Genomic DNA, 24,389 nt, shown 5'->3' on the forward strand with positions numbered 1-24,389 from the left:
CGTTGACTTCGCTTGTCAGGAGGTTGCAAAAGGGGATTGCATGACCCCAGCACACTGCTACTGTCATAAATACGAGTCAGTGGCCAAGCGTCTGAATTTTGATCACGTGATCATGGGGATGCTGCAACGGTCGTAAGTGAAAAACAGTCAGTCATTTTTTTCAGTGCCATTATAACTGGTCACTAAATGAGTTGTTGTTAAGTCAAGGACGTTGACTTAAATGAGTTGTTGTTAAGTCATCATCTTTTAATGATCCCATGATCCGTTGCTGGGTGGAGTCTGGGCAACTGAATGGAGCTGTTTTAATGGCCAGATGCCCTTCCTGTCACCATTGCGGAGTTTTGTTCAGAAGATATATTCTCATTGTATCCAAAGAGAGAAATATCTGCCTGGGATCGAACTTGCAGCTTCCTGGATGTGAGGTGAGAGCTCCACCGCTAGACCACCCGCGCCACTTAAGGATGACCTGTTTAACCTATGAAAATTATTTTCTGGGTGTACAAGGGAGATGCGGCATTGATCCAACGCGTGGATGGGATTCCCACGGGTGGAATTCGGTAAGCTGAATCCTTTTTTTCCGTCTGGTCGTGTGAACAGGTCGCTCTGACTCTTGTGCCCGATTGGTTCATCAGGTCAGGGCGCCGCGAACGGCTAAAGTTCTCGCTCCCAAACCTCAGAAGCGGTTTTCCCACCTGTCCAGTTAGTCCTCGCCTTACAACCGTTCATTTAGTGACCGTTTTAAAAATTGCAACCGCCGAGAGAAAAAAAAAAGTGATCCACGACCGTTTTTTACACTTTAGACCAATGAGGCCTCCCTGTGGTCACACGATCGAAATGCAGCTATTTGGCATAACAGTAACAGTAACGTAGTCAGAAGGGATCTTGGAGGTCATCTAGTCTGCCCCCCTGCTCACGCAGGAGACCTGTACTAGGGATTCGAACTGCCGAACTGCCGACCTTTCTGATCGACAAGCTCGGTGCCTTAGCCACTGAGCCACCGAGTCGGCTATTGTTTGTCTTGCATATATGACGCAACTGTCTCAGTCTCGCATTTATGATGCAACTGTCTCGCATTTATGACGGCTGCCGTGATCACATGCAGCGGTCACGCGATCGTCTTTTGTAACCTTCCGACAAGCCAGATTCACTTTAACAACCGTGTCGCTATCGTTGGTGGTTCACTTAAAACAGACTTGGCGAGGAAGGTCGTAAAACGGGTCAAACGGTTCATTTCACGGTGGTCTCGCTTCGCCACAGAAATTTGGCGCCCAATGGCGGTCGTAAATCGAGCACCCCTGGGAAGAGAGGCTGGCAGCCCCGCCCCTTTTCGGCAAGCGCTTGGAGTCACTTAGGAGCGCAGCTTCCGGCCAGCCCGGCCTTGACTCTCCCCCCCCCCCCCATTCATTCCCGGGCCTGTAATAAAAGCAGGCGATCCAAGATGGCTTCCCCGCCTTAGGTCACTAACCCAACTGCCTGATTGCGCGGGCCCGAGAGCCGAGGAAGCGCAACTTCCCCCGCAGGCCCCGCCGCTAACGACAGTTGATTTGATATCGCCTTGAGCCCATTGCCGGGAGAGGAGGAGCAAATCAGGCGTCTATTTAGACAGCTTCCTCTTAAGGAAGGCCCCCACCCCTACTCTCGCTTCCACCTTCCTTTCCCCCCCCTCCTTCCTCCGCAGCGAGCGAGCGGGCGAGAGACTTCCTGGAAGGTCTCTCAACCTAACTTGCTTGCTCGCTTGACCCACCCACCGCCGGCACGCCGCCTCCGCTTCCGAACCTCAATGGGCCTTTTCGGGCGGCGAGCCGTAGCTTAAGCAAAGCGTAGTAGGCGGGGCTTCGGAGGCGTCCGAGAGGAAGTTAGGTTGCACCGTCCATGCTCGGCTGCCTTGTTCTCTCTTCTCTCTCCCTCCGAGAGGGGAGGGGGCGGGAGGAGTGAGCGGCTCCTCAAAAAAAAAAAAAAAGAAAAAAGGGCGAGGCGGAGGTGGGGAGAAGCCCCTCCACCCCACCTCCCACCCACCCCTCTCAGGTAAGACCCCCGCTTTTTTTTTTTTCTTCTCCTTCCCCTTCGCCGACCCACACGAGTGTTCGGGAGGCAGGGAGCGTGGGGGGGGGGGGCTATTATGGGATGGCCCTTCCTCTTTGCAGGATGCAGGCCCGATGCAGAAGCAGCCCCCCCTTCCCTCCTCCTCTTCTTGCTACGGGGAGAGAGAGGGGCCAATTTTAAATCGGAATAAAAGGAGGACTCGAAGCTGGCCTTTAGGCTCGCTCTCTTCACGCATCCTCCCCCCCCCCGCTTTCTTAATTGTTGAAAGGAAGGAACCATCGAGACTCGGCTTAGCAAGTGGAGAGAGAGGAAGGGAGGGTGGGTGATAGAGAAGGGGGAGATAGAGAGGAGGGGGGGGGTTCCTTTCCTTATATCCCCCCCCCCAACCTCCCAAATATCCCATCTTCTTCAATCCGACTCTTCCCAGCCGGGCAAAGGATGCCCCGCCGGGGTAACCTGAAGGCGGGGTGGGTGGGGAGGATGCCGGGCTCCCTCGGGGCCGCTGGGAGGGCCACGCAAAGGTGGGTTCGCCCACGTTGGCGGGATGCAAAGGCCTTGGAGAGGCCTGGCGGGTGGGGGGGGGGAGGAGGGAGGGAGGGAGAGGCCTAGGGAAGGCCTGGGGCTCAGGGTGGTGGTGGGGGGGGGAGAGGGAGAGAGAGAGACTCCAGGGTCCATGTGGCTGTGCAGGGTGGGGAAGAGGGCTTCCTTGCAGGTCAGGGGCGGCCTGAAACCTCCACCCACCCACATATGGTGGGTGGGCTTCATTCAAAAGTGTGGTGGTGGTGGGGGCTCCCTTGCAAGCCACTTCCCAAGATGTGGTGGTTGTGTGGCTGTTGTGCCTCACAAGGGCTGCTTCACCTGAGGGTTGTGTGTGTGTGTGTGTGGGGGGGATATGATATGATGACCTACCTAACCCGCCCGCCTTCTTTCCCACAGAAATTTCTGGCTGTGTCATGGTTTCAATGGGTTATTTCCTTTCCCCAATCCCCGTGGATTATATTTATATTTGATGATGTTGATGGTGGTGGTGATGGTGATGGTTGGTGGCACAGCCAGCCAGGTGTTCAGACTGGGGGTTGGCATGGTTTTTTTTTTTCTTTTTCTTTTGGTCTGCCTGTGTGGAGTTCCTTTCCCCAAGACCTGGGGTGATGACAGTAGTAGTTATTTATTTATTTATTAGTTCGATTTATATGCCGCCCTTCTCCGGAGACTCAGGGCGGCTTACAATGCGTTAAGCAATAACCTTCATACTTTTGAATATACCTGCTTAGTAGGGCTTTTGCCCCCCTCCCTCCCCTTAAGCAGTATTCTTTTTTATACAAAGTCAGTTTATTGCCCCCACAATCCGGGTCCTCATTTTACCTACCTCGGAAGGATGGAAGGCTGAGTCAACCTTGAGCCTGGTGAGATTTGAACTTGCAGTAATTGCCAGGCAAGCTGGCAGCTAAGTGATACTTTAACAGCACTTAGTCCACTGCGCCACCAGGCTCTTATATAGTAGTAGTAATAAGAATATTATTTGTGAGTATTAAAATCTTCAATTCGATTCACGATTTGGGACTGGTCAAAGGCTTTAACTGTTCAAATCCTAACCCAGGACCTGTTAAAAGTAGCATCTGAATATTAGTAGTAGTAGTAGTATTAATCTTCAGTGGACAGACTGGGATTGATAACAGTTCAGATCCTAACCACGGACCTAAGAGCTGTTAAGGTAGCATCTGAGTATTATTAGTATTAATCTTCAATTCAATTCACAGACTGGTAAAAACAGGTCAAATCCTAACCAAGGACCTAAGAGCTGTTAAGGTAGCATCTGAGTATTATTAGTATTAATCTTCAATTCAGTTCACAGTCTGGTAAAAACAGTTCAAATCCTAACCAAGGACCTAAGAGCTGTTAAGATAGCCTCTGAGTATTATTAGTATTATTGTTATTAATCTTGATTCACAGTTTGGGACTGGTAAAAACTCAACAGTTCAGATCCTAACCAAAGAGCTTGTTAAAGTAGCATCTGAGTATTATTAGTATTATTGTTATTTAATCTTCGATTCACAGTTTGGGACTGGTAAAGGCTTTAACAGTTCAAATCCTAACCAAGGACCAAAGAGCTGTTAAGGTAGCATCTGAATATTATTACTATTAATATTATTAATCTTCAATTCAATTCACAGTCTGGAACTGGTAAAAATTTAACGGTTCAAATCCTAACCAAGGACCTAAGAGCTGTTAAGGTAGCATCTGAGTATTATTAGTATTAATCTTCAATTCACAGTCTGAGACTGGTAAAAACAGTTCAGATCCTAACCAAAGAGCTGTTGAAGTAGCATTTGAGTATTATTATTAGTAGTATTATTAATTTTCAGTTCACAGACTGGGACTGGTAAAAACTTCACAGTTCAGATCCTAACCAAGGACCTAAGCACTGTTAAGGTAGCATCTGAGTATATAGGCAGTTCTAAGTAAAGTGGTTTTTTTTTTTTAACAACGTCAGAATATTCAGGTTTTAAGAAGTTCAAAATTTCCATGTATCTAGGCAGCCCTTTGGGTATTGCTCCAAGGGTTCCTATTACTGTATGGTACAACCATTGATTTCTTCCTCCATAAATGCTCAACTTCAATTTGCAAATCACGATTTTTTTTTCTAGCTGTTTCTCCTCAATTTGTGCATCACCTGGCACTGCAATATCAATGAACCAGACTTTTTTTCTTTTCTTTTCCACAGTAGTGCTATCTGGTAAAAAAAAACACAGTTCAGGTAGTTTCCTGACCAAGGATCTAAGAGCTGTTAAGGTAATGTCTGAATATATAGGCAATTCTTAGTAAGGTGTTTTTTTCCAAAGTCAGAATATTCAGGTCTAATAAGTTCAAAATTATTATTGATCATTGCATAGGTAGCTCACAGTTATCATCATCATGATGCAACTGCATTTGTCTAGTTTCTACCCCTCCAAGCATTGCCATCTTCTCTCTCAATTTGCCAGTCACACTGACAAGGTCACAATAGAGTCACCTAGGGTGGGTGGGTGAATCCATAATTTACTTTGGTTTGGCTGAAAACTGGAAATTCTGACCAGGAAATTGCAGCTGGAATACTTATTTATTTATTTTATTTATTTTATTTATTTTATTTATTTGTTTTAATTTGTATACCGCCCTTCTCCTGCAGGACTCAGGGCGGTGAACAGCCAAAATAAAACAGAACACAGAAAATTTAAAAACAGTTTAAAAATAATTAAATATTTTTGGCCGCAATTTAAAACACCCAATTAAAATCAATTAACCAAAGCTATGGGATCAAGCCAGCCCGGCTAGGTGAAATAAATAAGTTTTCAGGGCCCGACGAAAAGTCCGGAGGTCTGGTATTGTACATATCTCTGGGGGGAGGTTGTTCCAGAAGGCAGGCGCCGCCACAGAGAAGGCTCTCCCCCTGGGGGTCGCCAGCCGACACTGTCTGGCGGACGGCACCCTGAGGAGGCCCTCTCTGTGGGAGCGTACTGGCCGGTGGGAGGCTATTGGTGGCAGAAGGCGGTCTCGTAAATACCCCGGCCCTAAGCCATGGAGCGCTTTAAAGGTGGTCACCAACACCTTGAAGCGCACCCGGAAGACCACCGGGAGCCAGTGCAGCTCGCGCAGGAGAGGTGTCACATGGGAGCGCCCCGTCGCTCCCATAATCCCCCGTGCGGCCGCATTCTGGACCAGCTGGAGCCTCCGGGTGCACCCCAGGAGGAGCCCCATGTAGAGAGCATTGCAGTAGTAGAATACATTACATTCATATTTTTTTCAGACCAGAATATGACCTTAAGATGCTCTGTTTTGATAATGGGGGGCGGGGGGCGGGGGGGGGAAAGAAGTGGGATTACAAGCACATATCATTTTTTTTGTAACACTCCTTGAATTAGGGGTATTGGTGAAGAAAAAGGTGTATCTTGTAGTTTTTCAAAAGAGTGTCATCAAAATATGGGAAAACTCTTATCCCTACTGGTATATTTGTGCTCTGGTTTAAGCGTGTTAGACTACAATTCCCACAACACCCCAGCCAGGGCAGGTTGTGGAAAGCCAGCTCTGACCCCGGCGCGGAATTTCCAAAAGTATTCTCAAAAAAAAAAAAAAGCAAAAAGTGTTTACAGACACAGTCATTTTCTTCCAGCCCTGATTGTTCTGTCTTCTTTTTCTTCTGCAGAAAGCAGCTGCAAATCTCTGCTTTTTACATGGAGGGTAAATTCCGTTAGGCTCAGTGCGGTTTACCGTTGGGTAAGTGTAGCTTTACCGTTGAACGGCAGAAAAGCTGTTTTTATTACGTCGGCGTCCAAAATAGGCGGATTTTAAAATGTCCACGTCTGTGTGTTTGCAGCCCGAAACGGAAAGCCGTGTTTATCGGAGAAAATCAAAAATAATAACTATGAGATCCGGTACTTATTAGAAATGCGCTCTTTAAATGAGTATGAGCTTTGGGGGAGTTTTTTTGCAGTTGAGAATGTATCTCTTCGTTTTCTTTTTCAGTATTTCTGATAATACAGTGGCACAGAAGTCCTTTGCACTTGAAAACAAAGGGACTTATAAACCACCTGTAAGTGGGTTATAGGTCTGAAATATTTCTGATCTGTTTTGGCGTCCCTGTGAAGCATTGTTTCCCCTTCTTTAAGGGGAAGAGACTGGACAGCCATTTTTCTGAAACAAATGGCTGTATAGGATTTCCTGCTTGAGCAGTGAGTTGGACCTTCCAACTCTGTTATTCTATTAATCTATACCTGTCACTTGTTTCTTGACAGCCTGCTTATTGTGCTGAGCGGTAAAAAGTCAGTAGAAAGATAAAAAGCCACTTGTCTAAAATGGTATACGGTCTCCTGCTTGAGCAAGGGGTTGGACTAGGTCCGTGATGGCGAAACTATGGCACGCGTGCCAAAGGTGGCACGTGGAGCCATATTAGTGGGCACGCCAGCTCAGCTCGGGGGCACATGCGCGCGCCGGCCAGCTGATTTTTGGGCCTTCTGGGCCCACCAGAAGTAGGGAAACAGGCTGTTTCCTGCCTCTGGAGGGCCTGGGGGCAGGGTGGGGAAGGCCCGTTTTTCTTTCTTACCTGGCTCCAGATCCTCTCTGTGTATCTGGGAAGGGCGAAAACAGCCTTTCCCACTCCCTTGGAGGCCCTACGGAGGCTGAAAGGGCCCATTTCCCGACTCCCGGTGGGACAGGAAGTGATGTTTTTTCCTGTTCCCCAGCCTCCAGAGGTTCCTAGAGACTCCTAGAGAGGTTCTGGAGGCTGGGGACAGCAAAAAACGTCACTTCCTGTCCCACCGAGAGTTGGGAAATGGGCCCTTTCAGCCTCCATAGGGCCTCCAAGGGAGTGGGAAAGGCTGTTTTTGCCCTTCCCAGATACACAGAGAGGATCTGGAACCAGGTAAGAGAAAAACGGGCCTACCAGGCCATCATGTGCCAGGAGCAAGGCGGGAGGGGGTTGCACACGCATGTGCGTGGGCACGTGCGCACACGACTCTCCCCCGCCCCCCCTCTCCTGGCACGCGATGGCAAAAAGGTTAGCCATCACTGGACTAGGTCCCTTCCAGCTCTCTTCTGAATTATATTAAAAGGATAGCTTTTCCCCTATCCTCTTCCTAATCTTTATTTTGCCATAACCATTGCACTCTGCTTTTTCATTACAAGACAGAGAGGTAGTAGTCGTTAAAACAGTGAAATAATAATATGAAAACACTGCATTTGCATATGAGCGGACTATGTCATGATATCCGAAGATGCATTTTTACTAACATGAGGAAGAGCTGTATTTGTATCCTGTACCTATAATTTGGGGGACGCGGTGGCTCAGTGGCTAAGACTCTGAGCTTGTCGATCGAAAGGTCGGCAGTTCAGCGATTCGAATCCCTAGCGCCGCGTAACGGAGTGAGCTCCCGTTACTTGTCCCAGCTTCTGCCAAAGCACGTAAAAAAAATGCAAGTAGAAAAATAGGGACCACCTTTGGTGGGAAGGTAACAGCGCTCCGTGCGCCTTCGGCATTTAGTCATGCCGGCCACATGACCACGGAGACGTCTTCGGACAGCGCTGGCTCTTTGGCTTTGAAACAGAGATGAGCACCACCCGCTAGAGTCAGGAACGACTAGCACATACGTGCGCGGGGAATCTTTACCTTTAGCTATAATTTAAAAAAGGAATTGGGGACCTTGGAAAAGGAATTTGTAGAAGTCTTTGTTCATCTTGGTGAACCATAACCAAATCCTGTACCTCTTCCCCTTCCAGAAAGAAGGTCCTTAGTATTTCATGATTGACTGATCCATTTTCTGGGTGTAAAAAAAAAAAAAAAATACTGCTATTAATGCAGTTGGATTTGTAGGCCATACTGCTCTGTGAATGGGATTGCTGATGGCACGGACTGCAAAGGAAAAAGGATGGAGATCTTCTGGGATCTCTCTTGGTTGGGTTTCAAAGAATCTTCCCTATCCAGTTGCCTTGCAGATGTGGTGCACTACACCTCCCATAACACCATAGTCATGGTAGTTGGGGATGAGACACCTGGGGTGTCTGGAAAACGGTCAGTTTGAGGAAGACAGTACTGTCCATTTCCTTGGCCATCGCTTCCACACCCAATCCAAACAACCCAGAAGCGTATTCCGAGAATGGGGATTTTTGCTTCCAAGTCTGGTCACAGCCTGCGTATTTAGAAAGGGTAACAGTAAACGGTGAGCAACAGCAAAGCGAAAGAGGGTTACGATCAAAGGACCCCCCCATCATTTCAGATACCAGGTGGTTCAAGCAAATTGGATGTATCAATAATTGAAATAAATAAACACAACTCTGTAGTAGGTTGCTAGCAAACTTTTTTTTGTTTGCTCCTTCCTGGAGGGACTGCCAAGTATGGAGAGCTGCCCCTTTCTGTCTTCACCTTGGGAACCCAAAACCTGTGGCAAGACAGACTTCCTCCATTGTAGCTCCCAGCAGGAAGTGCAGACAAATCTAGGAATCTCAGCTGTTTACGGAGGACTGGATTACCCACGATCAGGGTCTAGTGTTCGGAAGGTCGTTGAGAGGTCTTGTAGGGTCTTATGATGTGAAAAGAGCTCGGATGCTGGAGATTTACCACATTCCCATTGTGATGGCGCAGACTTTTTAGATCTGTTCATCTGAATCTCCCAGGTTCCAGTTCTACCTGCTGAAGAGTAGGTGGTTGGCAAAACCATAAGCAGTTTCTCTTATCTGGGAGCTATTTTATACCTCCTTAACATACCGTAGTGGCCAAAATTTTGGAAACCTTTTGGGAAAAGCGTATTTTCTAAAACTAGCTAATGACACCACTTTTTTTTTTTTTTTTTTTGAAGGAGTACCATCAAATTATATATCAGTGGAAAGTTAATTTAATCAAGAATGTCATGCAAGAACTTTTATGAAGGATTTGCTATTAGAATAACAGTTACACTATAAAGAAGAAAAGTGAAACACGTAGAAAAATGAGATATACAAAAATGATCACCATAGAAAAAATGAGATATACAAAAATCATCACCATGTCAGTTAATACTTAGTTGGGTAACCTTTAGCATGAATTACGGCCTTAAAACATCTTCCCATGGAGTGAACCAAGTCTTTTAGTTCTGCAGCTGTTATCATGTGAAACCAAGATTGAATGATGGCTTCTATTAACTGGGGTTTATTGCTAGGTCGCTTCTGACTAACAGGTTTCTTTAGTCGGCTCCATAGATTTTCAATTTGGGTTAAGGTCTGGGCTATTCTCAGGCCATTCCAGCAGTGGAATAGGATTATCTTGAAACTCCAAAAAAAAGTGGTGTTATTAGCCATCAAACCTCAAAAATGCACTTTTCCCAAAAGGTTTCCACAATTTTGGCCACTACTGTATAGGAAGTGAAAAGGCTATTCTCTTCGCTGGCCAATAGGGAACTGGTTATTTAAAAAACCGCTTTTGTAAATAAACCACTTACATTCGCTATTAATTTCAAACGGTGAGGCTGCCCTCATAAGCTTGAGACACCTCTTTTAAGTCCTCTGAGAATTAAGCTCCATGCATTGTTTTTCAGTTGGATTAGAGGCAAGGGCTTTTGACACAGCATTGTTGGTGGCGTGGCGTTTTGCCAGATGTCCACAATAAGGATCCTCCTTCTCTTTTTCTTTGCAATTTTTAGCAAAGTAGCTGAGAAAATAGTGCAAGGGGAAAAAAAAAATCGTCGTATCTCTTGGGTTATGTATTTCAACCCAAACGGCATCAGATGTAAGATTGTCACACGGTTTTCTGACAATTAGAATGGTTAATCCTCCCGTATTGACTACTGCAATGCTCTCTACATGGGGCTGCCCTTGAAGACCACTTGGAGGCTTCAGCTGGTGCAGAATGCGGCCGTGCGGGTATTGATGGGAGTGTCCCGACACTCCCACGTTACACCTCCCCTTGTGTGACCTGCATTGGCTGCCGGTTGCCCTCCGGGTGAGATTCAAGGTGCTGGTGATTACCAATAAAGCCCTACATGGCTTAGGCCCAGGATATTTGGCGGACCATCTGCAGCCAGCAACAGCTTCCCATCACCTGGTGCGTTCCCACAGGGAGGGCCTACTCAGGGTGCCGTCGGCCAGACAGTGTCGGCTGTCTACCCCTAGGGAGAGGGATTTCTCTATGGGCGCCCCTGCCCTTTGGAATCAACTCCCTCTGGAGCTCTGGGTGGCCCCCGACCTTCGCTTTTTCCACCATGGCCTGAAAACGTGGCTATTTCACCTGGCCGCCCTGGACTGATGGGGGTTTTAATAGAATTTTTAACTGGGTTTTATTGAATTTTGGTTAATTTTAACCTGGATTTTTGTTTTAATGGTTTGTCCTGTTTTGTTTTAATTGTTGTGAGCCGCCCCAAGTCCAAAAATAAATAATCAGTAGAATGGTTTGCCTCAGAAGTTGTGGGCGTTTCATCACCGGAGGATTTTAAGAAGAGATTGGACAACCAGCTGTATGAAATGAAATAGGACGGGGGTGTCAAACTCGATTTCATGGAGGGCCGCATCAGGGTTGTGTTTGACTTGGAGGGGGGGGGCAGGTTGGATGTGACCCAGGGGTGAAATGCTCCCAGTTCGGACCGGCTCGGGTGAGTAGGTAGCGATGGCGGCGGGCAGTTCGGAGAACTGGTAGCAAAACTCCCCGCCCCCGCCCCCCATGCCCAGCTGAGCCGCGCGATCATCAGAGCCTTTTTTTTCTTTTAAATGGCTCTGACGGTCCTAGCTGAGTTGCCTGCCAATCAGGCAACTCAGCTTGGATCGCCAGAGCCATTTAAAAGGAAAAAAAAACTTTTTCTTTTAAATGGCTCTGACGATCCAAGCTCTGATGATCCCAGCTGAGTTGCCTGCCGATCAGGCAACTCAGCTGGGATTGTCAGAGCCTTTTGAAAGCATTTTTTTACATGGTTTTACATGTAAAAAAAATGGTTTTAAAAATAAAATAAAAAAAATTGGCCACGCCCACCCAGTCACATTACCCACCACCACCAAGCCACGCCCACAGAACCGGTAGTAACAAATTTTAGATTTCACCCCTGACGTGACCATCTCGACATCACTCGTGTCGGGGGCGCCTGTGGCGGCCCGAGTGTTCTGCCAGTGAAAACGGGCTCCCGAACTCCGTTTTGGCTGCGACAGCTTCCTGCAACCCTCTGCCAGTGAAAATGGAGCTTGGGAGAGCCGGCCACGGCCCTTGCAAGCTCCGTTTTGTGGCTGCGACCATCTCCTGCAATCCTCTGCCGGCAAAAACAGAGTTTGGGAGTCCTGCCCGCGGCCCTCGTGAGCTCCATTTTTGACTGCGATGGCCTCCTACAGCCCTCAGCCAGCAAAAAAAGGAGCTCGGGAGGGCCACACGCTGCCCTCCCGAGGTCCGTTTTCGCTGGCAGAGGCACTGCAGGCCAGTCCTTCGTTGTTTCCAGGGTAGTCCTGCGGGCCAGATCTAAGCACCCCGCAGGCCACATCTGGGCCCCCGGGCCTTGAGTTTGACACCCCTGGTATAGAGTTGGACTAGAAGACCTCCAAGGTCCTTTCTAACTCTGTTATTCCATTATTTGTTTGGGGCATGGTCGGTTTTCCAAAATGGCAGCTTTTGGGCTTGATAGGGAAAATCTGCAATTGGTCCTCAAACCTCCACAACGTTGTCTTTTGATCAAACTTTCCATAAGAAAGAAGAAAACGTGGCTGAGGAACCGGAGCTGAAATACAAAGTATAGCAAGAATATGTTACCGTGTTTCCCCGAAAATAAGACCCTGTCTTATATATATTTTTTTGAACCCTGAAATAAGCGCTCGGCCTTATTGCCATGCGCTCAAAAGCCTGATTAGGCTTATTATTATCAGGGGATGTCTTATTTTGGGGGAAACAGGGTAACGTAAGTCGTACATATGCTGAGACTACAATTCCCAGAGTTCCCTAGCCAGCACGATCGTTGCTAAGAATTCTGGGTGATGCAGTCCCGGTTTATGAGATTGGACAGCCGTTTGTCTGAAACGGTATAGGATTTCCTGCCTGAGCAGTGGGTTGGACTAGAACAGGGGTAGGCAAATGTGGCTCTTTTACAACCTGGACTTCAACTCCCAGAATTCCTGAGCCAGATGACGCAGATGTCCATTTTTCCAGATTCTGGAACCTTGAGAGGTGAGCTCTTGAGGTTTACAAAAGAGGCAGTTTTAATTTGTTTTGATTTGATTTGATTTGATTTGATCGGTAATTCTTTGAAATGACTGAAAACTCATGGCTTTAAGATAAGGAAAAAACTGGTGGTTAAAGATTAGCACAGATAGTCCTTGACTTATGAAAGTAGTGGAGTCCAAAATTGATGTTGCTAAGTGAGACTCTTGCTAAATGAATGCCGTCCCATTTTGCGACCTTTCTTGCCACAGTCATTAAGTGAATCGCTGCAGCTGTTAATGACACGGTGGTTAAGTGAATCTGGCTTCTCCATTGACTTGGCTCGTCAGAAGGTCGCAAAAGGGGATCACGAGATCCCTGGACACTGCTGTCGTCGTAAATACGAGTCAGCGGCCAAGTGTCTGAATTTCGATCACGTGATGGGAGTGGGGGAAAGCTGCAGCGTTCGTAAGTGTGAAAAACGGTCATAAGTCCCTTTTTCCCCCCCCAGGACCGTTGTAACTTCGAGCGGTCACCCAATGAAACTGTTATAAGTCGAGGACTCAACCTGTATTTGATATGTTGCTGCTGTTCTTGCACATTTCCCAAACACCCCTGTGGCAGTGGTGGGTTCCTCCCGGTTCCGCCGAGCTGGTAGTGGTGATGATATGATGTCACCAAATCGGTTCTCCCGCGTCCCCCCCCCCGTTATTCTTACCTTTTATTTGGCCCCACCCCCAATCTATTGCCTCCTGAGTCCCAACTTATGGGCTATAAGGAAAAAACCTGTTTAAACTCTTGCCACGGGGCTTCAAAGGGCCGCCCTACAGCTGATCAGTGGTAAAAGGCAGTTTGGTGGTAGACCGGTGCCTCCAAAAACAAATGAGTAGACCGGTGCCTGCAAAAATAAATGGGTAGACCAGTGCCTGCAAAAATACATGAGTAGACCAGTGCCTGCAAAAATAAATGGGTAGACCAGTGCCTGCAAAAATACATGAGTAGACCGGTGCCTGCAAAAATAAATGGGTAGACCAGTGCCTGCAAAAATACATGAGTAGACCAGTGCCTGCAAAAATACATGAGTAGACCGGTGCCTGCAAAAATAAATGGGTAGACCAGTGCCTGCAAAAATACATGAGTAGACCGGTGCCTGCAAAAATAAATGGGTAGACCGGTGCCTGCAAAAATAAATGGGTAGACCAGTGCCTGCAAAAATAAATGAGTAGACCGGTACAGCTCTGCAAGCAGTTAAAAGCCCGGTAGACCAGTATCTCTGCTAAATCCTAAAGAATTGTCACGTGCCCATCAAGCCACGCCCACAAAATAAGCCACACCCACATAACCGGTAGTAAAAAAATTTGGAACCCACCCCTGCCTTGTGGCCACGAGAACCTCACAGCTTGTAGGTGTCTTCAGTGGACAATGAAAAGAGAAATGGCCATCATTTTTAGAAAATTGGGCCACGAAACAGTCGTAAAGGACAGTTCCGTAGTCGGTGTGCCGTACCTACCCTTCCCATGGCAATCCTCAGCCTATTTTTATTTATTTATTTTGCCTTTGCCTCTTTGGTTGCATAGTGAGCAAAGGGAAGGAAAGTATGATTTCTCACACAATCTTCCTTCTCTGCCAGAACATTTGGGAGAACAATTTAAAAACAATAACACCAATGTAGCTCTGTGTTCTTTGCATTTTTCCCACGGCCTAGGGGCTGAAAAGCCTCTCTTCGCAAGCTTATAAATGGTGGTGGCGGGGGGGAATAGAAATTGAATAACAAAGAGTCGGAAAGGACCTTGGAGGTCTTCTAGAACAACCCCCTGCTTAGGTAGGAAACCCTATATCAATGGTGGCTAACCTTTTAGCCGTCACATGCCAAAAGCGTGGGGAGCGTGTGGGGGGGGGGGTGAGCACACACAAACCCCCGCCGACCCCCACTTTTGGAACGTGATGGCATAGTGCGCCTGGTAGGCCTGTTTTCGCCCTCCCCAGGCTCCAGAGGCTTTCTAGGAGCCTGGGGAGGGCAAAAACAGCCTTCCCCACCCCCGCGGAGGCCCTCTGGAGGCCAGAAACAGCCTGTTTCCCGGCTTCCGGTAGGCCCAGAAGGCCCGAAAATCAGATGACTGGTGCGCGCATGAGCGCTGGAGCTGAGTTAGGGCAACACTTGCGTGCCCACAGATATGCCTCCGTGTGCCACAGGTTTGCCATCACGGCCCTATATTAGTGATGGTGAACCTTTTTGCTGTCGCGTGCCAAGAGCGGGGGGAGTGGGGGCGATCACACACGCGCTTGCCGATATCCATAATTCAATGTGCGTGTGACCTCCCCTTACACACTCCCCCCACTTTTGGCATTTGATGGCACAGTGGGCCCGGTAGGCCCGTTTTTCGCCCTCCCCAGGCTCCAGAGGCTTTCTTGGAGCCTGGGAAGGACGAAAATGGCCTTCCCCACCCCCCACCGGAGGCCGGAAACGTTTGCCGACTTCCGTTGGGACCGGAAGGCCCGTTTTCGCTCTCCTCAGGCTCCAGAGCTTTCCAGAAGTCAGGAAACGGGCCATTTCTGGCCTCTGGGGGTGGGAAAGGCCGTTTTCGCCCTCTCCAGGCTCCTAGAAAGGCTCTGAAGCCTGGGGAGAGTGAAAAACGGGCCTTCCCCACCCTCTCCCGGAGGCCCTCCGAAGGCCGGAAACAGCCTGTTTCCTGACTTCCGATGGGCCCAGAAGGCCTGAAAATTAGCTGGCGCACGCCAGAGCTGAACTAGGGCAATGCTCACGTGCCCACCGAAATGGCTCTGCGTGCCACCTGTAGCACATGCGCCATAGGTTCGCCATCACGGCCCTATACCATTTCAGACAAATGGTTGTCCAATCTCTTCTTAAAAACCTCCAGGATTGTAACATTCACAACCTCCGGAGGCAAGTTGTTCCACTGATTAATTGTTCTGTCAGGAAATTTCTCCTCAGTTCAAGGTTGCTTCTCTCCTTGATTAGTTTCCCTCCATTGCTTCTTGTCTTGCCCTCAGGTGCTTTGGAGAATCGCTTGACTCCCTTCTTTGTGGCAACCCCTGAGATATTGGAACACAGCTATCATGTCTCTCCTAGTCCTTCTTTTCATTAAACTAGATATACCCAGTTCCTGCAACTGTTCTTCATATTATTTAGTTAGTTAGTTAGTTAGTTAGTTAGTTAGTTAGTTAGTCAGTCAGTCAGTCAGTCAGTCAGTCAGTCAGTCAGTCAGTCAGTCTGTCAGTCAGTTGCATTTCTATGCCGCCCAACTCCCAAGGGACTCTGGGCGGCTTACAACAAAGAATAAAACAATGCGAACAATCCCATAAAAAATGTTAAAAAAGAAAAACATTAAAACATTAAAAACTTGAAAAACGTTAAAACACACGCACTCCAATTCGTAGCCGGGTCTCGCAAGATCATTATAACGAGATCAACGTCCCCAGGCTTGCCGGAAGAGCCAGGTCTTCACCGCTTTGTGGAAGGCCAATAGGGTGGGGGCGGTCCGGACCTCAGGAGGTAATTGGTTCCAGAGAGCCGGGGCAGCCACAGAGAAGGCCCTCCCCCGTGGGCCCGCCGGCCGACATTGTTTAGCTGACGGGACCCAGAGGAGACCGACTCTGTGGGATCTTACCAGTCGCTGGGAGCTATGTGGTAAAAGGCGTTTTACCCTCCAGTCCCCTAATCATCTTTGTTTAGAGTAGAGTAGAGTAGAGTAGAGTAGAGTAGAGTAGAGTAGAGTAGAGTAGAGTAGAGTAGAGTAGAGTAGAGTAGAATAATAGAATAGAATAGAATAGAATAGAATAGAATAGAATAGAATAGAATAGAATAGAATAGAATAGAATAGAATAGAATATCAGAGTTGGAAGGGACCTTGGAGGTCTTCTAGTCCAACCCCCTGCTTAGGCAGAAAACCCTACACCACTTCAGACAAATGGTTATCCAAATCTTCTTAAAAACTTCCAATGTTGGAGCATTCACAACTTCTGGAGGCAAGTTATTCCACTGATTAATTGTTCCCACTGTCAGGAAATTTCTCCTTAGTTCTAAGTTGCTTCTCTCCTTGATTAGTTTCTACCCATTGCTTCTTGTCCTGCCCTCAGGTGCTTTGGAGAATAGTTTGACTCCCTCTTCTTTGTGGCAACCCCTGAGATATTGGGACACTGCTATCGTGTCTCCCCTAGTCCTTCTTTTCATCAAACGAGACATACCCAGTTCCAGCAACCGTTCTTGATACGTTTCAGCGTCCAGTCCCCTAATCATCTTTGTTGCTCTTCTCTGCAACTCTTTCTACAGTCTCCACGTCTTTTTCCCCATCCTTTGGCGCCCGAAACTGGGTGCGGTATTCCAAGGGTGGCCTTAGCAGGGCCTTATAAAGCGGTATTCATAATAAGGATTAACAAGATGATTTTTTCAGGGTGCGTGTACTGATACTGACAGCACTGCCCTGTACTCGAGCGCAACAAAACAGCCATTGAATTTTTCATCCCTGAAGATGCAGAGCAATGGCGGTGCAGCCACGATCGAATCTTGAGGACCCAAAATGACTCGGGTTTTTTTCGTAGAGTGAGTTAATCTTCAGTTTAGCTTTGGGTTCATAAAGGCTAAAGATACCCAGTGTTGTTATTTGTTGTTAGTGTGTATAATACCTTTCCATCTGTACTTTCTGCAGGCTGGAGATGGTTGGGGTTTTTTTTGCAAAAGAAGTGATCTCTTCACATGTACCACTGCAGCTTGGCACAACGACTCTGCCCAGTTCTGCAAAAAAATTTTTTTTAAACAAGTTTTATTGGGGTTTTTCCCCCCCACATTCACCCACATCTTTTTTGAACAGGCTATTGGCCATATCTTGTTTTATACAATTTATCAAATTCAAATAATTTTATTTACTCAATTACAATTTTTGCCACAATTTCCCCCCCCTTTTTTTTAATATCTCCATATTTCTTTGCTTACTTATATAAACAGCATCTTCGTTCGCCCTCAGATTCTTAACTTTCCTGCTTATTCATATTTATTCTCTTTTATTTTTTTAACCCTTTATTCTTTATCTTAGTATATTAAGATACTTGATGCTTAGTATATTAAGATACAAGTAAGAGCCTTGGTGGTGCAGCGGACTAAAGTGCTGTTAAGTAGCACTTAGCTGCCAGCTGCCTGCAATTACTGCGAGTTCAAATCTCACCAGGCTCAAGGTTGACTCAGCCTTCCATCCTTCCGAGGTAGGTAAAATGAGGACCCGGATTGTGGGGGCAATAAACTTTGTATAAAAAAACACCGCTGGGGGGGGGGGGAAACCCAAGCTGGTATATACAAAAGTATGAAGGCTATTGCTTAACGCATTGTAAGCCACCCTGAGTCTCCGGAGAAGGGTGGCATATAAATCGAACCAATCAATCAATCAATCAATCAATCAATCAATCAATCAATCAATCAATATTTGTATATGTTCGGGATTGCCTTTCTTCCATTTCATCTTTTCTGTTATACAGCAATCTTTCTTCTCAATCCTACCATCTCCCTCTGTTCTTTCCTTCTTACTTTCTTTTTCCCTCCTCTCCTGCTCTTCTCTACTTCCTCTTCCTTTCTCCTTCTCCTCCTTTCTTCCTCCCTGTCTAGCCCTCTCTCCTACTCTTAATTTCCCCTCTCTTCCTTCCTCCCCTCTCTTCCATCCCTCTCTCTTCTCCCCTTCAGTTCTGCAGAATTTTAAGCAGGGATGGAAAAATCTCGTGGCATGCCGTCAACAGTTCTCGGTAGCCCAAAGAACGGTTCTCAAGGTCACCCCTTCCCTCCCAACCTTGTTAAGATTAGGATTGAATGAAACACGCCCACACCTTTCTCTGCTTCATTATTCTTATTATTGACTCACCTCCTGAAAGTTAGTTAGTTAATTGATTTGTTTATTTGTTTATTTATTTATTTATTGGTTCAATTTATTTATTTATTTATTTATTTATTGGTTTGATTTATTTATTTATTGGTTCGATTTATATGCCGCTCTTCTCCGGAGACTCAGGGGGGCTTACAATGCGTTAAGCAATAGCCTTCATACTTTTGTATATACCTGCTTAGTAGGGCTTTCGCCCCCCTCCCCCCCCAGTGGTGTTCTTTTTATACAAAGTCAGCTTATTGCCCCCACAATCCGGGTCCTCATTTTACCTACCTCGAAAGGATGGAAGGCTGAGTCAACCTTGAGCCTGGTGAGATTTGAACTCGCAGTTAATTGCAGGCAGCTGGTGCTACTTAACAGCACTTTAGTCTGCTGCGCCACCAAGGCTCTTTTGATTAAAGGAACCAGAGATGCTGTGCGTAACATTGCGAGCAGGTGTGTCTGCTTACGTGTAGAGGGAGTCCTCGACTTACGATTGTAGCCCCCTCCAGTTTCTATGGCTATGCAAGGCAGTTGCTCAGTGAGCCATGCTCCCCCATTGGACAAATCTTTTGGCCACGGTGGCTAAGCCAATCACTGCAGCTGTTAAGTGAATGATGCAGTCGTTCAGTGAATCCCCATTGACTTTTGCATGTGGAAAGCTGGCTGGGACGGTTACCACTGGCGGTCACCTGACCCTGGAACAGGGCAACTATCACAAATACATTTTGTTGTTGTTAGTTGTGAAGTCGTGTCCGACCCATCGCGACCCCCATGGACAACGTTCCTCCAGCCCTTCCTGTCCTCTACCATGCTCTGGAGTCCATTTAAGCTCACGCCAACTGCTTCAGTGACTCCATCCGGCCACCTCGTTCTCTGCCGTCCCCTTCTTCTTTTGCCCTCAATCGTTCCCAGCATTAGGCTCTTCTCCAGCGAGTCCTTCCTTCTCATTAGGTGGCCAAAGTATTTGAGTTTCATCTTCAGGATCTGCCCTTCTAAAGAGCAGTCAGGGTTGATCTCCTCTAGGATTGACCAGTTTGATCATCTTGCAGTCCAAGGGATTCGCAGGAATCTTCTCCAGCACCATAGTTCAAAAGGCTCAATTCTTTGGCGCTCGGCCTTTCTTATGGTCCAACTTTCCCAGCCATACATTGCAACTGGGAAAACCATCGCCTTGACTATACGCATTTTTGTTGGCAGGGTGATGTCTCTGCTTTTTAGTAAGCTGTCTAGATTTGCCATAGCTTTCCTCCTCAGGAGCGAGCATCTTTTAATTTCCTGGCTGCAAATACATACCAGTTGCCAAATGCCCAAATGCTGATCATGTGACCGTGGGGATGCCGGGAGGATTTTTCATCAGGTTCGCCTGATTCGCCAGTTGCGTCCCTTTCTGGATCGGGACTCTTTACGCACGGTCACTCATGCCCTTGTCACCTCCCGCCTGGACTATTGCAACGCTCTCTACATGGGGCTCCCCTTGAGGAGCACCCGGAGGCTCCAACTGGCGCAGAGTGCGGCCGCGCGGGTGGTAATGGGAGCGACATGGCGTTCCCATGTAACACCTCTCCTGCGCGAGCTGCACTGGCTCCCGGTGGTCTTCCGGGTGCGCTTCAAGGTTTTGGTTACCACCTTTAAAGCGCTCCATGGCTTAGGACCCGGGTACTTGCGGGACCGCCTACTACCACCAACAGCCTCCCACCGGCCGGTACGCTCCCATAGAGAGGGGCTCCTCCGGGTGCCGTCAGCCAAACAATGCCGACTGGCGGCCCCCAGGGGGAGAGCCTTCTCTGTGGGGGCACCTACTATCTGGAACGAGCTCCCCCCAGAGATACGGAGGATCCCGGATCTGCGCACCTTCCGCCGCGCCTTAAAGACCTTACTATTTCACCAGGCCGGCCTGGCCTAATTTTCCCCCTCTTTTATAAAAGATTTTTAAAATTTTAAATATCTTTTAGTATTTATATATTCAATTTTAAATTGGTTTTAAAAGTTTGGGGTTTTAAATTTGTCGGGGCCAAAATTATTTAATTTGATTTTATTCTATTTTTTAAATTTTGTATTGTATGTGTTTTTATTGTCTGGCTGTGCACCGCCCTGAGTCCTTCGGGAGTAGGGCGGTATAGAAATCTAATTAATAAATAAATAAATAAATAAATAAAAATAAATGGGTTGTAAGTCGAGCACCGCCATATAATCACTCACACACCCGGAATTCCTCTCTCTGTCTTTCCTCATTCTAGTGAATCATCATACTAGAAAAAAGATGTTGAGACTCTAGAAAAAGTGCAGAGAAGAGTAACCAAGACGATTAGGGCACTGGAGACTAAAACATAAGATGAACGGTTACAGGAACTGGGCATGGCTAGTCTAGTGAAGAGAAGGACCAGGGGAGACACGATAGCAATGTTCCAATATTTGAGGAGCTGCTACAGAGAGGAAGGGTTCAAACTATTTTCCAAATTCATTGGGACCATCCCATCATTAATGTTGGCCGATGGGTAGTCAGAAAGCAACCAAGTGATGGGGTATCCTAGGTAGGATTTGAGAAACGCCAGTTGTGTGTCGCCTTATTGCAAAGCCAAGCCAGGTAGCTCCTTCAGGGGAAAAAAAAAAAAGCATTTATTACATGATCGGCATCCAACCATGTAATAAATCGGATATTTATCATTAAAAGGGCCTGGTGGCTCAGCAGACTAAAAGCATTGTGATTAACACCAGCTGTCTGCAATTATTGTAAGTTCAAATCTCACCAGGCTCAAGGTTGACTCAGCCTTCCATCCTTTCTAAGGTAGGTGAAATGAGGACCCAGTTTGTGGGGGCAATAAGCTGACTTTGTATAAATGTACAAAAGTATGAAGGCTATTGCTTAACACATTTGTAAGCCGCCCTGAGTCTCCGGAGAAGGGCGGCATATAAATCAAATTAAAAAACAAAACAAAAAACCACACCATAGGGATACTTCACTTGCAATCACAGATATATTTCAACCTGTGTTTTATTTCTCTATCCGGGTATCAGTTTAGGGCACATCCCATGTTAAATCATTTATAGAAGGAAAGGTTGAAGTGCTTGGTCAGGTTAACGAAATTCTCAGTGGTTTCTTTGTAGAAGAGGGAGAAAGATTCTCCGGTACATGCAATTTATTTATTTATTTTATAAAATTTGTACGCCGTCCTATCTCCGAGGACTCAGGGTGGCTCACAATGACAATCGACCAAGCGATTGTTAAAGCCAACAAATATACATCAAAAAATCAAAAAATTAAATTAAAAATTAAAAAATACTACCCCATCATTCCAAGCCAGGGTACATAAATAGCCAGGTTTTTAATTCACGGTGGAAGGTACGAAGGTCAGGGGCCAACCAGAGCTCCAAGGGAAGTTGATTCCAAAGGGTGGGGGCGCTCACAGAGAAGGCTCTGCCCCTGGGTGTAGCCAGCCGACATTGTCTAGCCGACGGCACCCTAAGTAGGCCCTCTCTGTGAGAGCGTACCGGGCGATGGGAAGTTGACGCTGGTTGCAGGTGGTCCGACAAATAGCCTGGACCTAAGCCATGAAGGGCTTTATAGGTTAACACCAGCACCTTGAATCTCACCCGAAGGGCAACCGGCAACCAATGCAAGCCGTGCAGGAGTGATGTAATATGGGAGTATCGGGTCCCACCCGCAACAACCCGCGCGGCCGCATTCTGCACCAGCTGAAGCCTCCGGGTGGTCTTCATGGGCAGCCCCAGGTAGAGAGCATTACAGTAGTCGATCCGGGAGGTGACTAGCTCATGAGTGACTGTGTGTAGGGCATCTTGGTCCAAGTATGGGCGCAACTGGCGCACCAGGCGAACCTGGGCATTTGTAGGGGGAAAAAATGGTGGTGGGAAATAAAGGACCTACCCTGTTTCCCCGAAAATAAGACCCAACCAGAAAAACAAGCCCTAGCATGATTTTTCAGGATGCTCGTAATATAAGCCCTACCCCAAAAATAAGCCCCAGTTAAGATCATCAGCCAGACGGACACAATTAGTGCCGTATTTCCCCCAAAAATAAGACCTAATCAGAAAATAAGACCTAATGCATCTTTTGGAGCAAAAAATAATATAAGACCCGGTCTTATTTTCAGGGAAACACGATATACCTAAGAGCATTTATTCTCAGGTGACCTGCTCTTTCCCACCCCCTCCATTGCAAAGCAGGGCCGTCTGTTGTTTAAAAATGCAGTATGGGGCATTTAATGCTATCCTCTTCGGTTTTTCCCGTATACATAACCAGGGACAAAATACAGGTACCCTGTTTCCCCTAAAATAAGACATCCCCTGATAATAAGCCCAATCGGGCTTTTGAGCGCATGTGCTAAAATACACCCCCCCCAGAAAATAAGCCCTCCCCAAAAATATTTAAACACGTGCAGCAGGTCCGTGCCATTTCCTCTGGTTAGGGTTAGGGAGACAGAGCTGGACATCAGGTAAGACGGCATCTTGCTCCACACACCCCAAAGAAATAAGACATCCCCGAAAATAAGGCCAAGCACTTATTTCAGGGTTCAAAAAAATATAAGACAGGTTCTTATTTTCGGGAAAATACGGTACTACGTATTGTTAAGGGTCCTGCAGGAAATGTATCTAGATTTTCTTCTTTTTTATTTCTTTCTTTTTACTGTTTACATAGTTTTATTAATTTATAATATGATATACCATACAAAAAGAATACAAAAGCAAGTATTAGGGGAATTAGGAAAGGAAAAAGGTAAGTGGATAGTGGGGGGAAAGCAAGGGAAAAGGGGGGGAAAAGGGCATTGATTTCCGACTCCTTTGGTGCCGTAAAATAAGGCATTAATATTTACCCTAACTTTTTACTTTTACATAATAGTATAAACCAGCCATTTCTAGCACAACAAATCTATCTAATCGGTAAAAGCCAAAATTAAAGTTTCATTCCCCCCCCCCACCCGCCTCAAGCACAAAGTCCAGAAGTGGTTACCAAGTAGAAATGAAAGTATTTGTATTTTTTTTTTCTTGAAACATATCTAGATTTTCTGAATTGCATTCTTGAGGAGGAGTCTTCAGAAAGGATATAACCAGGTAGATATTGAACATTTTAAAAGAATAGCAAAAGATTTCTAAAAGGATGAGTTTCCATGCAACACAAAGGAGCGAAATTATTGATATAAGAAATGCACTAGGCCAGTGATGGCTAACCTTTTTGCTATCGCGTCCCAGAAGCGTGGGGGGTGGGTCACGCATGTGTGCCCACATCCATAATTCAATGCGTCCTGTCCCCCCGCTCATGGCGTGCATGACCCCCCTGCGCTCCCCCGATTTTTGGCACGGCGGGCCTATAGGCCTGGTTTTTGCCCTCCGCAGGCTCCAGAGGCTTTCTTGGAGCCTGGGGAGGGTGAAAACGGCCTCCCCCCTCGGGATGCCCTCCGCAGGCAGGAAATGGCCCATTTGCCAATTTCCGGTGGGCCCCGAAGGCCTGTTTTTCACTCTCCCCCGGCTCCAGAGCCTTTCTAGGAACCTGGGGAGGGCGAAAGCGGCCTTCCCCAACCTCCCGGAGGCCAGAAACGGCCCGTTTCCTGACTTCTGGTGGGCCCAGAAGGCCCGAAAATCAGTTGGCCGGCTCGCGCATGCGCGCCATAGCTGAGCTAGGGCAACGCTCACGTGCCGACCGATATGGCTCAGCGTGCCACCGGTTCACCATCACGGCACTAGGCTACCCAACTTGAACAGTGGCAGTTCTAGGCAGCATATAAACAATCAATCCACAGAAGAAGGGGAAAAAAAACCCCACAATATAGTTAAAAACAAAAACATCGATAGGGGATTGGAACCCACTCTCTGTTACCCACGTTCTCCAGGTGGTAATTAATCAACCTGGCCCTGAT

At 47.1% G+C, this 24,389-nt stretch overlaps 1 protein-coding gene across 1 annotated transcript in view; it reads left to right on the forward strand.

Moving 5' to 3' along the window:
- Window positions 1-1,854: 1,854 nt before the first annotated feature.
- CHD8 (chromodomain helicase DNA binding protein 8) overlaps window positions 1,855-24,389 on the forward strand; it is a 141,131-nt gene continuing 118,596 nt past the window's right edge. Inside the window, exons 1-3 of the mRNA XM_070954471.1 lie at window positions 1,855-2,025; window positions 4,766-4,833; window positions 6,224-6,294. The gene's annotated coding sequence lies outside the window, so the exon portion shown is untranslated. The remainder of the gene's footprint in view (window positions 2,026-4,765; window positions 4,834-6,223; window positions 6,295-24,389) is intronic.

Source organism: Pituophis catenifer, unplaced genomic scaffold (genome assembly GCF_029215685.1).
Source record: "Pituophis catenifer annectens isolate HBS135680 unplaced genomic scaffold, rPitCat1.0.hap2 SCAF_15, whole genome shotgun sequence".
NCBI lineage: Eukaryota > Metazoa > Chordata > Lepidosauria > Squamata > Colubridae > Pituophis > Pituophis catenifer.